The sequence below is a fragment of the Amblyraja radiata genome, chromosome 1 (assembly GCF_010909765.2).
Source record: "Amblyraja radiata isolate CabotCenter1 chromosome 1, sAmbRad1.1.pri, whole genome shotgun sequence".
Lineage (NCBI taxonomy): Eukaryota > Metazoa > Chordata > Chondrichthyes > Rajiformes > Rajidae > Amblyraja > Amblyraja radiata.
Genome location: NC_045956.1, coordinates 25574630 through 25587812, shown reverse-complemented (window position 1 = coordinate 25587812; position 13183 = coordinate 25574630).

Below are 13183 nucleotides of genomic sequence, written 5' to 3'. Positions count from 1 at the left end.
TAGAGGAGGTGGTGAGGACAGATGAGTTGGTAATGGGAATGGAAAGGGGATTTGAAGCAGCTGGCAACTGAGGAGTCTAGCTGGCTTTGGCGGATGAGGTTGGAGAAAGTGCATGTGAACCTCTGTATCTGCTGGAAGGGCTGTTGCGTTCTCTGCATGGAGGAGGTGTAGAGACAGATGTCATATCTACTGTGGTTGCAGTTAAAATGTCTGGGGAGGCAGAGGGATGTGTGGGGAGGATGAGAGAACTAAGGAGTCAGAGAGAGAGTAGTCCCTGCAGGAATCAGAGGGATGGGGATGAAAAGTTGTGACTGGAGATGGTACATGTTGAAGCTCAGGGAAATGTTGGAGAATTATATGTTGAATGCAGAGGCTGGTGGAGTGAAAGGTAAGGATTAGGGGAACTCTACTTTCTCCTGATCATCTGCCTTGAATCTCTCCACTCCATCCCATGGTGGATACAGGATGAGTCCCTTTCTTTCCGCCTCTTACAAAAAGAACGGCACGATGGCGCAGCGGTTGAGTTGCCGCCTAACACCGCTTACAGGTGCTCGTCTGTACAGAGTTTATATATTGTCCCAGTGACTTGCGTGGGTTTTCACGGAGAACTTCGGTTTCCTCCCACACTCCAAAGACGTGCAGGTTTTGTAGGTTAATTGGATTGGTATCAATGTAAAAATTCTCCCTAATGGCACATTAATGTTAATGTGCGGGGATCGCTGGTCGGTGCGGTCTCGGTGAGTCGAAGGGCCTGTTTCCGCACTGTATCTCCAAATCAAACTAGATTAAAATAAACTATAGAGCATTGTCGGATATGCTTAATCTTGCTCATTTGCGTGTTCAGCCATTTATCTAGCATCACACTGCACATTCACTGTTCAAAATACTAATAATAATAATAATAATGTCTTTATTTATATAGCACATTTTTAGTCAACTTGCATTGACCCCAAAGTGCTTCACACAATTACTTCCATACAGACAGGCAAAGGTGGGTGAAGTGTCTTGCCCAAGGACACACACAGGCAAAGGTGGGTGAAGTGTCTTGCCCAAGGACACAACGACAGTATGCACTCCAAGCGGGATTCGAACCAGCTACCTTCCGGTTGCCAGCCGAACACTTAGCCTATTGTGCCATCTGTCGTCCACCAACTACCATCCACAACCCAGGCTAGCCATTCATACTATAGAATGCATGCATTTCATACTACTCGATGCAGCCTGCTAACAGCAAGGTAAGTACTGGCTGCATTCAGAACTCGTTTAACACAGCAGCAGCACCCCAACCATTATGCTGCCAACACATTGAGTGGGTCTAGGTTAATTATGTGCCACAATTCCCACGACTGACATTACAAGGAGCCTATTTAATCCACGTAAAATCTAGCCTGTCTCAAACCTTTAAACATCTATTTGATTAATGGATGTTCTCTGTAAAGGCAGTCAAGGGCAATCAAGCAAACTCCAGGTTATTTATCTGTGTTCATATCTTTGGTATTCGACATTCTGTAGATAAACTCCTTTCCCGAATCCATTTGCACAGGGATAATTATGTTTATTTGAATAATATACCTGCAACCAGACTGACATTTTTGAAGCAGCTTATGGCAGAAGATAATTGATACAGTTTTGACAGGCTACCTTGTTCCACATGGCTGCTTTTTGAAGAGAAAACAGAATTATACCTCTTGTCTCACTTGAATACATGGGGTTTATTTTGTGGAAACGGATAAAATATGTGCTGAATATGTGCTGCATTGATGAGATGTTCCTGCTTAGAAGTTTTCTTTCAGCTTGTAACAATGTGCCGGCCTTCGATTGGTGCCATTTTTAAATGTTTCTGGAGATTTTAATACTCGTTCATTTCAAGGTTTCAAGATCTGTTTATTGTCACATTTAACACCCGTGCCATTTAGTAGCAATTTTCCCAGAACGTTACATACAGTCTCCATACAAGATCTTGAACGGAGATGTAGAGTGCAACTGCAGAGCAGAGTGAGGAAGGATGGCTCAGTGACGGGGAAACAAAGGTGCAGTTTAACTGAAGCAACACTCAATATCCTAATGGGTAGAGGACAGAGGAGGACGAATTTCTAATGTTCAAAAATGGGGGTAAATAGCACATGTGGGAGGAGGTTATTATATATTTCTTTGTCTGCGGGTTAGCCCTGCCATAGTCAGCAAATCATGACACATTTTTTCAATTTGAAGGCATGTCCCCAAAAAGGAAATGGCACCAACGTTGGATTTGCAGGAGAATTGGGCACTAAGTACAGTGTTCATAATGATCCTAATGGTGATACAAGTATTGAGCAGTGTCCTAACCATTCAATAACGTGCGGCATCACATGCACTCACCTCTCAAAACACACATTCACAATCATCACTTTTTCTCTTCTATGAAAGCAACACTTTAAAATTGAGAGTGAATGGAGGTGACATTTATGTTAAACTGTCTGAAAGAGGAATAGACAGGTTATTGGTCTGCTAAGTGTAATATAAATAAGCTCAAAAGCATAAAATAGAGATTTTCATGAGCAACATGAATCAGATTGAGGTAGCATCTATGGAGAGAAGGAATAGGCGACGTTTCAGGTCGAGACACTTCTTCAGTCTCAACCCGAAACGTTGCCTATTCCTTCTCTACATAGATGCTGCCTCACCCGCTGTTCCTCCAGCATTTTTGTCTACCTTCGGTTTTTCCAACATCTGCAGTTTTTTCTTAAACATGAATCAGATTGCATTTGAGGAGAAATTGGTGGCTGTGAGGTACTGTAGGAAGAAGAGGATGAAAAGACCAAGGTGGAGGACAAGAGAGAAATGGACAGAGGGGCAATGGAGTACCTGAAATTGGAGAATTTAATATTCATGTCATTGGGTAGCAGACTATCCGGGTGGAATATGAAATGCTGTTCCTCTTGTTTGTGTTCAGCCTCACTCTGGCAATGGAGGAGGAAGATGAGGATGGATAGCTTGTTGTGGGAATGGGAAGAGGAATTGAATTGGCCAGCACCAGAAGATGCAGATGACCACGACAGACAGAGTGCAAGTGCATGGCCGAGCAGTCGCCTAGTCTGTATTTGGTCTTACCGATAGAGAGGAGGCCACATTGAGATTGATCATCAAGCACTTCTCTGGTAGATAAATCTCCATTAACTCAAGACTCCACTTTAAACTCTCTGAGCTAGTGAAGGTCCAAATATCCTAATTGCCCACATGGCTTTTCAGTTGATGGTGAGAGAAGGGACGTGAGAAAATAATCGACTTGAAATATCTGTCGTGAATTTGTCCATGACAGGGTTGTTAGAAGAAAACCCTACACAGTAATTCAGAGACTTGGTCTTGGGTTTGTAGTGCAGACATCCTGCCTTGTTTGACGCTGTGCCTTTGAATAGAGGTTAAGAGCAGATATAGCATCTCAAAACAGGGATCTTATTTTCCTGGGTCTTCACTCCTTCATTAATATCAAGTTAAACATCCGGTGAGTTGTACAAGAGAAAATGCTTGGAAATGTTGAAGGAATACCATCTGACACTGAAGATGTCAGATTGTGAATGAGGAGAGAGAGGGAAAAAGTAGGTGATATCAGACTTGGAGACAAAGGCAAGCAGCTCAGGTTATGGAAGCAGTGAGGCAAACCAACAGCAGCGGAAAGAAATGTGGTCAACCAGGAATGGTGCAATCATGAAAGTGGAAGCTCCATTCTTTTCTGGTGCCTCACTGGAGATCTTGGAGGAGCAGGAGAGAATGACACGAACACGATCTCTCCTTTGGTGCCAGGATTGTAGTTGGGAAGACATTTTGTGGATCTGGATTCCTTTTAAGAGCTTCATTCATTCCAGCAATGTGCCTTTCAAATAATTGCGAGGATTGCTAGGATGTGCTTCAGTGAAACATGAATCTAATGACCATCCTGAGATTAACAATTATTGTGATCCACTTTGGGTATGCTGGGCAGTGCCCTTGCTCAGGTCTGCCAGCTACCAACACAGAATGCTGCCCCTAAAGCCAAGAAATTATGGTTTAATTTCTGGGTGGCACAGTGGAGCAGTGGTAGAGTTTCTTCTGCCTTACAGTGCCAGACATCAAGGTTCAATCCTGACTATGGGTGCTGTCTGTACGGAGATTGTATATTCTCTCTGTACCGCGTGGGTATTCTCCGGGTGCTCTGATTTCCTAGTTGGTACGGACTTGGTGGGCCAAATGGCTTATGTACCTTATTTTTAAAATCTAAAGTTCAAAATATTAGAATAAGAGGCAGATGTTATTCCAGCAAGTTTTTTGATCACAGCTCTACAGTCCTGCACATCCAGTGAATGGCGGTGGACAAATGTAGATCTGATAATGGAAGCTGCATGACTATATTATTCCTAATTGGTGATACAATAATTGAGGTTGTATGCTAGATGAATACTTATCCTCACCAAAGATCAGAAGTACCGAGGTCTTCTCCTTCATCCTCCTGAGACACTCACAAAATGCTCACTGAACGTACCAGACGCAGCAAGGACCATGTGCATCGTCCACCTTCTAAGTATACTTGGACAACGAAAACTCATATGTCAGGCTGTTATTCATTGATTACAGCTCGGCATTTAACACAATCATCCCCTCCAAACTGGTTACCAAACTCGCAGAACTGGGTCTCTGCGCATCCCTCTGCAACTGGATCCTCGACTTCCTCATCCACAGACCACAGTCTGTTCGTATTGGTGGAAATGTGTCAGCCTCGATAACAATCAGCACGGGAGCACCTCAAGGCTGCATGCTCAGCCCTCTGCTGTACTAACTCTATACCCATGACTGCGTAGCGAACCACAGTGCGAACTCCATCATCAAGTTCGCTGACGACACCACTATTGTGGGGCGTATCACTGATGGGGATGAGTCAGAATATAGAAGAGAGATCGAGCAACTGTCCATATGGTGCCAGCGCAATAACCTGGCCCTCAACACCAGCAAAACCAAGGAACTGATTGTGGACTTTGGAAGGAGTAGGAGGGGGACCCTCCTATTTATATCAACGGGTCGATGGTTGAAAGGGTCAAGAACTTCAAATTCCTGGGCGTGCACATCTCTGAAGATCTTTCCTGGTCCGAGAACACTAACGCAAATATCAAAAAAGCTCATCAGCGCCTCTACTTCCTGAGAAGATTACGGAGAGTCGGATTGTCAAGGAAGACTCTCTCTAACTTCTACAGGTGCACAGTCGAGAGCATACTGACCGGTTGCATCGTGGCTTGGTTCGGCAATTTGAGCGCCCTGGAGAGGAAAAGACTACAAAAAGTAGTAAACACTGCCCAGTCCATCATCGGCTCTGACCTTCCTTCCATCGAGAGGATTTATCGCAGTCGCTGCCTCAAAAAGACTGGCAGTATCATCAAAGACCCACACCATCCTGGCCACACACTCATCTCCCTGCTATCTTCAGGTAGAAGGTACAGGAGCCTGAAGACTGCAACAACCAGGTTCAGGAATAGCTACTTCCCCACAGCCATCAGGCTATTAAACCTGGCTCGGACAAAATTCTGATTATTAATAACCACTTTCTGTTATTTGCACTTTACCAGTTTACTTATTCATGTGTGTATATATTTATATCATTGTATATGGACACATTCATCTGTTTTGTAGTAAATGCCTACTATTTTCTGAGTGCTTAAGCAAAGCAAGAATTTCATTGTCCTATACAGGGACACATGACAATAAACTCACTTGAACTACTTCTGAAGAACCATGCTACAGAACCAGCTGTGTCTCTAACGGTCTGACGAAGGGTCTCAACCTAAAACGTCACCCATTCCTTCTATCTATAGATGCTGCCTGTCCCACTGAGTTGCTCCAGCATTTTGTGTCTATCTTCATGTCTCTAATGAAGTTGTTCCTGCACAGATGCAACACTGGGATTTACTTGACAATGTGGAAGATTAAGTGCATCTTCTCTACAAACAGCAGGATAAATACAACACATCCTATTGCCACCCTGTCAGCATGTTCCTAATAGTTTCTCAAATGATGAATCAGCCTTTTTTGTTTCCGTTTAGTTTAGAGGTACAGTGCAGAAACAGTCCCTTTAGCCCACCAAGTCCGTGCCGACCAGCGATCCCCGTACACTAGCAGGATCCTACGCACCAGGGATAATTTACAATTTTTTCCGAAGGTAATTAACCTACAAACCTGTACATTTTTGTAGTGTAGGAGGAAACCGGACCACCTGGGGAAACCCATGGGGAGAATGTACACATACCATACAGACAGCACCCGTAATTAGGATTGAACCCAGGACTCTGACACTGTAATCTACTCTACCGTTATGCCACCATGCCGCCTGTGTGTGATACAACCTCTGTTTATAAATAGCGGTTTACATTTGATTCACACAAGTAATGTCCATTTGCACCAGGTAAGAGCTTGAGACTCGACCTCATTGCCAATATGCCCAATATCCACAGTGTGGGGCTCACTATTATTAAGAATTATTAAGAACCGGCAGTGTGTATGCTGTAGATCCTAAAGCAGGTCAGATGCTGGAAATTCAATCCTGTCTCCAAAGCTTCTCTGCCACTCAGATTGCAGAAACCAGGATTGGGACAGAATGTGTAGGAAGGAACTGTACAGATACAAAATGCTGGAGTAACTCAACGGGACAGGCAGCATCGCTGGAGAGAAGAAAAAATGGGTGACGTTTCGGGTCCAGATCCTTTTTCACATTGATGTCAGTGGAGTGGGTGACACATAGATAAGGTAGTATAAGGTGTAAAAACAGTATCAAGGGAATGCAGATCAAGGAAAATGTGAGGTGCTGTTCCCCCAATTTGAGCTGGGCCTCATTCCAACAATGGAGGGGCCCAGGTCAGAAAGGTCAGTGTGGAAATGGGAGGGGGAGTTGAAGTGTTGAGCAAATGGGAAATCAGGTAGGTTTAGGCAGACTGAGCGGAAGTGTTCAACGAAACGATCGTCAAGCCTGCGCTTGGTCTCACTGATATACAGAAGGAACTGTAGATGCTTGTTTACAACTAAGATAGACACAAAATTCCCGAGTAACTCAGCGGGACAGGTAGATTCTCTGGATAGAAGGAATGGGTGACGTTTCAGGTTGAGACTCCCTCTTCAGACAGAACCCTCTCCAATTAAATGATAATTGCAGATAATTTTATATTAGAAATTGGATATCCCATGATATTAATAGGAGATTGCCATCTTGTTTCTGAAATGATTAGAACATGGCCCTTTAACATCCCAACAAGTTCAATGAATGGTGGACCAGAAATTATTCAAAGTCATGCATGTATAGTGAAAGACCGACACTTCTTCAGTACACAAAGAATCTCTAGGCAGTTATCAACTGGAAGCCGCCCACCACCATGACCGTACCAACCTTACCTGCGATGAATCTTATGGTACAGTTCAGCTCTCACTTGCAGTCCAACTTGGAGCATTGCATCAGGACCCTTACTTGATCCTGTGCTCCAATGGAAAATATAATCAAAGCCAACCCTAAAAATCCCAAGAGTAACGTCACTACCAGAATGAGCAACGGCAATGTGAACTTAGTTGTGTGGAGATCAACATCTCAAAATTCATCCTATTCTAAAAAAAAGACACAGTGCTGGAGTAGTTCAGCGGGTCACCCAGCATCTCTGGAGAATATGGATAGATAACCCTTGGGTCTGGACCCTTTTTCTGAAGAAGGGTCCCGACCTGAAATGTCATCTGTCCATGTTCTTCAGAGACGCTGCCTGACCCACTGAATTAATCCGGCATTTGAATCTTCTTCTTGCGTATGGCGTGCACAGCCTAAAGTTGTAGGACAACTTGTACTATTTGATCTTATTTGAATGTGCACACCAGGTTGATTGCATTTGTCGAAACAGGGCGGACCATGTGAAGGTTGCAATCTCCCACCCCAGCATTTAAATGAATGAATTGATACCTTATTATCACATGTGACATGTCACAGTGAGATTCTTTGTCTTGTATACCCAAGGGTATACAAAGAGTCACCACATAGAGGGGCCAGCCAAAGCTACAAAGTATTCCATTTAGTCCCCAATGGCCCCCCTTTGTTCTCGGCAGCCCATCTGACCTCCAGCACCCACGTGGTCCGTACATCCTCCTCGCCCGATCTCGACCACTGCCGGGTGCTCTCCTGATGGCTAAGCAGCGCCGACCCAGAGCCCAGTGGTCGCATGTATATGAAAGATGTTGTCAAGCTGGAAAGGGTACAGAGAAGGCGTTTGAGGATGCTGCCAGGACTAGAGGGTCTGAGCTTTAGTTTAGTTTAGTTTTATTTAGAGATACAGCGTGGAAACAGGCCCTTCGGCCCACCAAGTTCGTGTCGACCAGCGAGCCCCGCATATTAACACTATCCTACACACACAATTTTTTGTATTTACCAAGCCAATTTACCTACATAACTGTACGTCTTTGAAGGGTGGGAGGAAACCGAAGATCTCGGAGAAAACCCATGCAGTCACAGGGAGAACGTACAATCTTCGTACAGACAGCACCCGTAGTCGGGATTAAACCCGGGTCAAGCGCTGTAAGGCAGCAACTCTACCGCTGCGCCACCGTGCCGCTTATAGGGAGAGGTTGAGTAGGCTTGGACTCTATTCCTTGGAGCACTGGAGTAGAGCTTTATGAGAAAGGGGAAGAGATTTATTAGGAATCTAAGGGTTACCTTTTTCATACAAAAGGTGGTGGGTGTATGGAACAAGCTGCCAGAGGAAGTAGTTGAGGCTGGGACGCTCCCATCGTTTAAGATACAGTTAGGTAGGTACATGGATACGACAGGTTTGGAGGGATATGGACCAAATGCAGGCAGGTGGGACTAGTGTAGTTGGGACATATTGGCCAGTGTGGGCAGGTTGGGCTGAAGGGCCTGTTTCCACACTGTATCACGTTATGACTGTGACTCTACTGCAAAAATGAATACTAAACCTATTAGTAGAAAGTGCATAAAAAGCATTAATTTTATTAATATGGTTTGGTGATACAAATGCTTAATGACTGGCTTTCTAAACTAACACAACTGAGTGCCAAAACAAAGAATTACAAATAGTTTTAACAAATTCGAGTGAGTTTAAAATTATTTATTTATGATGTTATCAATAATGTTTTGCAATAAGACCACAATGAATATTTTAATGTGACATGATAAATGTCTGCTTTTACTGATTATACGGGTGCATTAGCGTATTTCAAGGCACTCGAAAGAAAACCTACCAATGATCGCAGCCATGGTTTACAACCATTTACTGATTTGAGGAGCTCTGCTCTGCTTGATGATTGGTTTAACTAAGTAGCAGCTGCTTGATCTGGAGGCCACAATAGGGAATTTCAAACAGGGAATGAAAACTCAAGGGTACACAAAAATGCTGGAGAAACTCAGCGGGTACAGCAACATCTATGGAGCGAAGGAGATAGGTAACGTTTCGGGCCGAAACCCTTTTGTGTACCTTCGATTTTCCAGCATCTGCAGTTCCTTCTTAAACACTTTGTCTACTACACTGCAAAATCTCCTCAAGGTATGCCTACTTTGAAGAACTTCTCCTCCTCCCTCCGGAGATCAGAAGAAGGGTTTCGGCCTGAAACATTGCCTATCTCCTTCGCTCCATAGATGCTGCTGCACCTGCTGGGTTTCTCCAGCATTTTTGTGTACCTTCGATTTTCCACCATCTGCAGTTCCCTCTTAAAAACAATGAAAACTCAAATTGGATGTAGAATATCAACCTGTCAGTCTATAAGCAAAATAAAACAAACTGCTGGAGAAACTCACAAGGTCAGGCTGCATCTGTGAAGGGAAATGGACAGATAACATTTCAGGTCTGGAGCCTCTTCCCTCGGTCTGAAGAATGGTCCTGATCCGAAACATTTTCTGTCCATTTCCCTCCACAGATGCTGCTTCATCTGTTGAGTTCTTCCAGCTGTTTTTTTATTGCTCAAGATTCCAGTACGCGCAGTTTCTCGTACCTGCCAATCGGTGATCTTGGTTGATATTGAACTGACTGCAATGGCACTACAAAGGAAACAAAAGGGATGATAATATTTTCTGCCATTTTCAGCAGGAGTACCAAGGTCAGTACTAGTCTGAAGATAGACACAAAATGTTGGAGCAACTCAGCGGGACAAGCAGCCTCTCTGGTTAGAAGGAATGGGCGACTTTTTGGGTCGAGACTCTTCTTCAGAATGAAGACGGGTCTTGACCCAAATCGTAACCCATTCCATTAAATCCAGAGATGCTGCCTGTCCCGCTAAGTTACTCCAGCATTTTGTGTCTATCTTCAAAGTAAACCAGCATCTGCAGTTCCTTCCTGCACATTACGTCAGTAGTAGTCTCTCTGGTGCAAGGGCTATAGATCTTAAAGATCTTACCATAAGGCTGAAGAGGAATTTGGAGTGGGGAGAGGAAAAGTCCAGTTTTCATGATCCATGTTAGAATCAAGGCGTAGAGAGGACTAAAAAAAATGTGATTCTGTTGAAAAAATGTAAGCACTTGAATCCAAATTTAAAAGCAGGCTCATAATGGTAATAATCAAAACACAAGGTTCTGCAGATGCTAAAATCTTTAGCAAAACACAAAGTGCTGGCAGAACTCAACAGGTCAGGCAACATCTCTGGAAGGAATGGATAGGCGTATCTGAAGAGAGATCCTGACCCAAAATATTGCCTATTTATTCCCTCCACAGATGCTGCCTGACCCGCTGGGTTGTTCCTGCACTTTGTGTTGTGCTAAAGGTAATAATCATTGGATAACTGCTTGAGCCACATGAAATTGGAATAAAGTGAATAAGATCAGAGAATGGAATGTGGAGTTTGACGATTTATAGTTTCAGTTCAGTTCAGTTTCAGTTTAGTTTATTGTCACGTGTACAGTGTACACGTGACAATAAAGTACAGTGACAGGTACAGTGAAAAGTTTTTGTTGCATGCCATCCAGTCAGGAGAAAGGCAATACATGATTACAATCGAGGCATTACAGTGTATAGATGCATGATAAGGGAATAACGTTTAGTGCAAGGTTAAGCCAGCAAAGTTCCATCAAGGATAGTCCGAAAGTCACCAAAGAGGTAGATAGTAGTTCAGCATTGCTCACTGGTTGTGGTAGGATGATTCAGTTGCCTGATAACAGCTGGGAAGAAACTGTCCCTGAATCTGGAGGTGTGCATTTTCACTCTTCTATACATTTTGCCTGATGGGAGAGGGGAGATGAGGGAGTGGCCAGGGTACGACTCATCTTTGGTTGTGCTGCTGGCCTTGCCGAGGCAGCGTGTGGAATAAACAGAGACAATGGAATAGAGTTTGGTTTGTGTGAGGAATAAACAGAGACAATGGAATGGAGTTTGGTCTGGGCTGCGTCCACAAGTCTCTGCAATTTATTTCAGTCTTGGATGCAGCTGTTCCCAAACCAAGCTGTGATGCATCCTGATAAAAATGCTTTCTATGGTGCATCTGTGGAAGTTGGTGAGAGTTGTAGGGGACATGCCGAATTTCCTAAGGTTTCTAAGGAAGTAGAGATGCTGGTGTGCTTTCTTGGTCATTGCTTCAATGTGTGTGGTCCATTAGTACCCCAATGTAAACTGGGGTATGTGTACTTCTTCGCTTCATGAAGTTGATCACTATCTCCTTTGTCTTGCTGACATTGAGAGAAAGGTTGTTGTCTCCACACCAGGAAATTAAAATAATTTAATTGCCACACAACCAAGGTCGGTGGTATTTGGGTTGCCAGCAGCGGTACAATAATAAAGAACACAACCACAATAAAAATTTTACACATACATCCACCACAGCATTCATCACTGTAGTGGAAGGCACAGAGCTTGGCCAGTCCTCCTCCATTTTCCCCCGTGGTCGGGACCACCACCCTCCACAGCCGTTGCTGCGGGCGTCCAGATGGTAAGGGACAAAGTCAAAGTCAAGGTGAGTCCAGAATCGGCTCTTCCCAACCAGAGACCGCGGCTTCAGGCTGGTGTAGGCCGCAGGCCGGCGGTCAAAGTTTTAAAGTACCTGCCGTGCCGCAGCCGGAAGCACCGCCGTCTGCAGGGCCGGCGGTCGAAGCTCCCCTCCTGGGGTGATGTTAAGTCCATACCGCGCCCGGTATGGTGGAAGCTTCTTCCCCCCGGGTCCCCAACGTGAGATCCCGGGCTGTAGACACCGCACCAGCTGAAGTTCTGCAGACCGCGGCTTCAGGCTGCCGGCTGCCGCGGGCCAGCGTAACGGAGCGCTCCCCTCCAGCGAGGTCTCACCCGCTCCGCGCCGAGAGTCCACGCTGTGCCCGCCGCTGAAGCTCCGGGCGCGTCTCCGGGAAAGTCCGCGCCGGTCCTCGATGTTAGGCCACGGGGGAGGCGACCTGAAAAAGTCGCCTCTCCATGGAAGAGGCGGCCGAAACGGTTTCCCCCTTACCCCCCCACACCACCCCCCACACATAACACACAAAGAAACATTAAAAACACACTTTTAAACATACAAGGATCTCGATCTCCTTCCTGTTCTCCGCCTCATCATTATTTGATATCCGGCCCACAATGGTGATGTCATCCGTGAATTTGAAAATTGAATTAAATTTGTACATGGCAGCACAGTCGTGGGTGTACAAGGAGTAAAGAAGGGGGCTGAGAACACATCCTTGTGGAGCACCAGTGTTGAGGATTAATTTAGAGAACGATTTGGCTCCTATCCTCACTGATTGGAGTCTGTTGGTCAGGAAGTTGAAAATCATTTTGCCGACATGAGTGCTGACACCATGTCCCGTGAGTTTTGTGATAAGCTTGGGTAGTATAATGGTATTAAAGGCAGAGCTGTCGTCTATGAATAGGAGTCTGACGTAGGTGTCTCTCTTATCCAGGTGTCCCAGTGATAAGTGTAGGGTCAAGAAGATGGCATAGTCCATGGACCCGTTGTGGCGGTAGGCGAACTGCAGTGGGCCAAGTACTGCTGGGTAGACTGGATTTAATGTGTTCCATAACCAGCCTCTCAAAACATTTAATTATGGTGGACGTCCAAGGCCACTGGACCATAATCGTTTGTTATGAAGTAGCGATGTTACAAAACCTACCTTCAGCAGCGTTGCAGATCTGCCACTGGCTGTGTGTGCGACTCCGGCGCCTTTGAGGGGGCTGGGGGGGGACGGGATTAAAGATTAAAATGCAAGTTTGTATTGCTTGTCGAAGAGGGATTTCCTCGG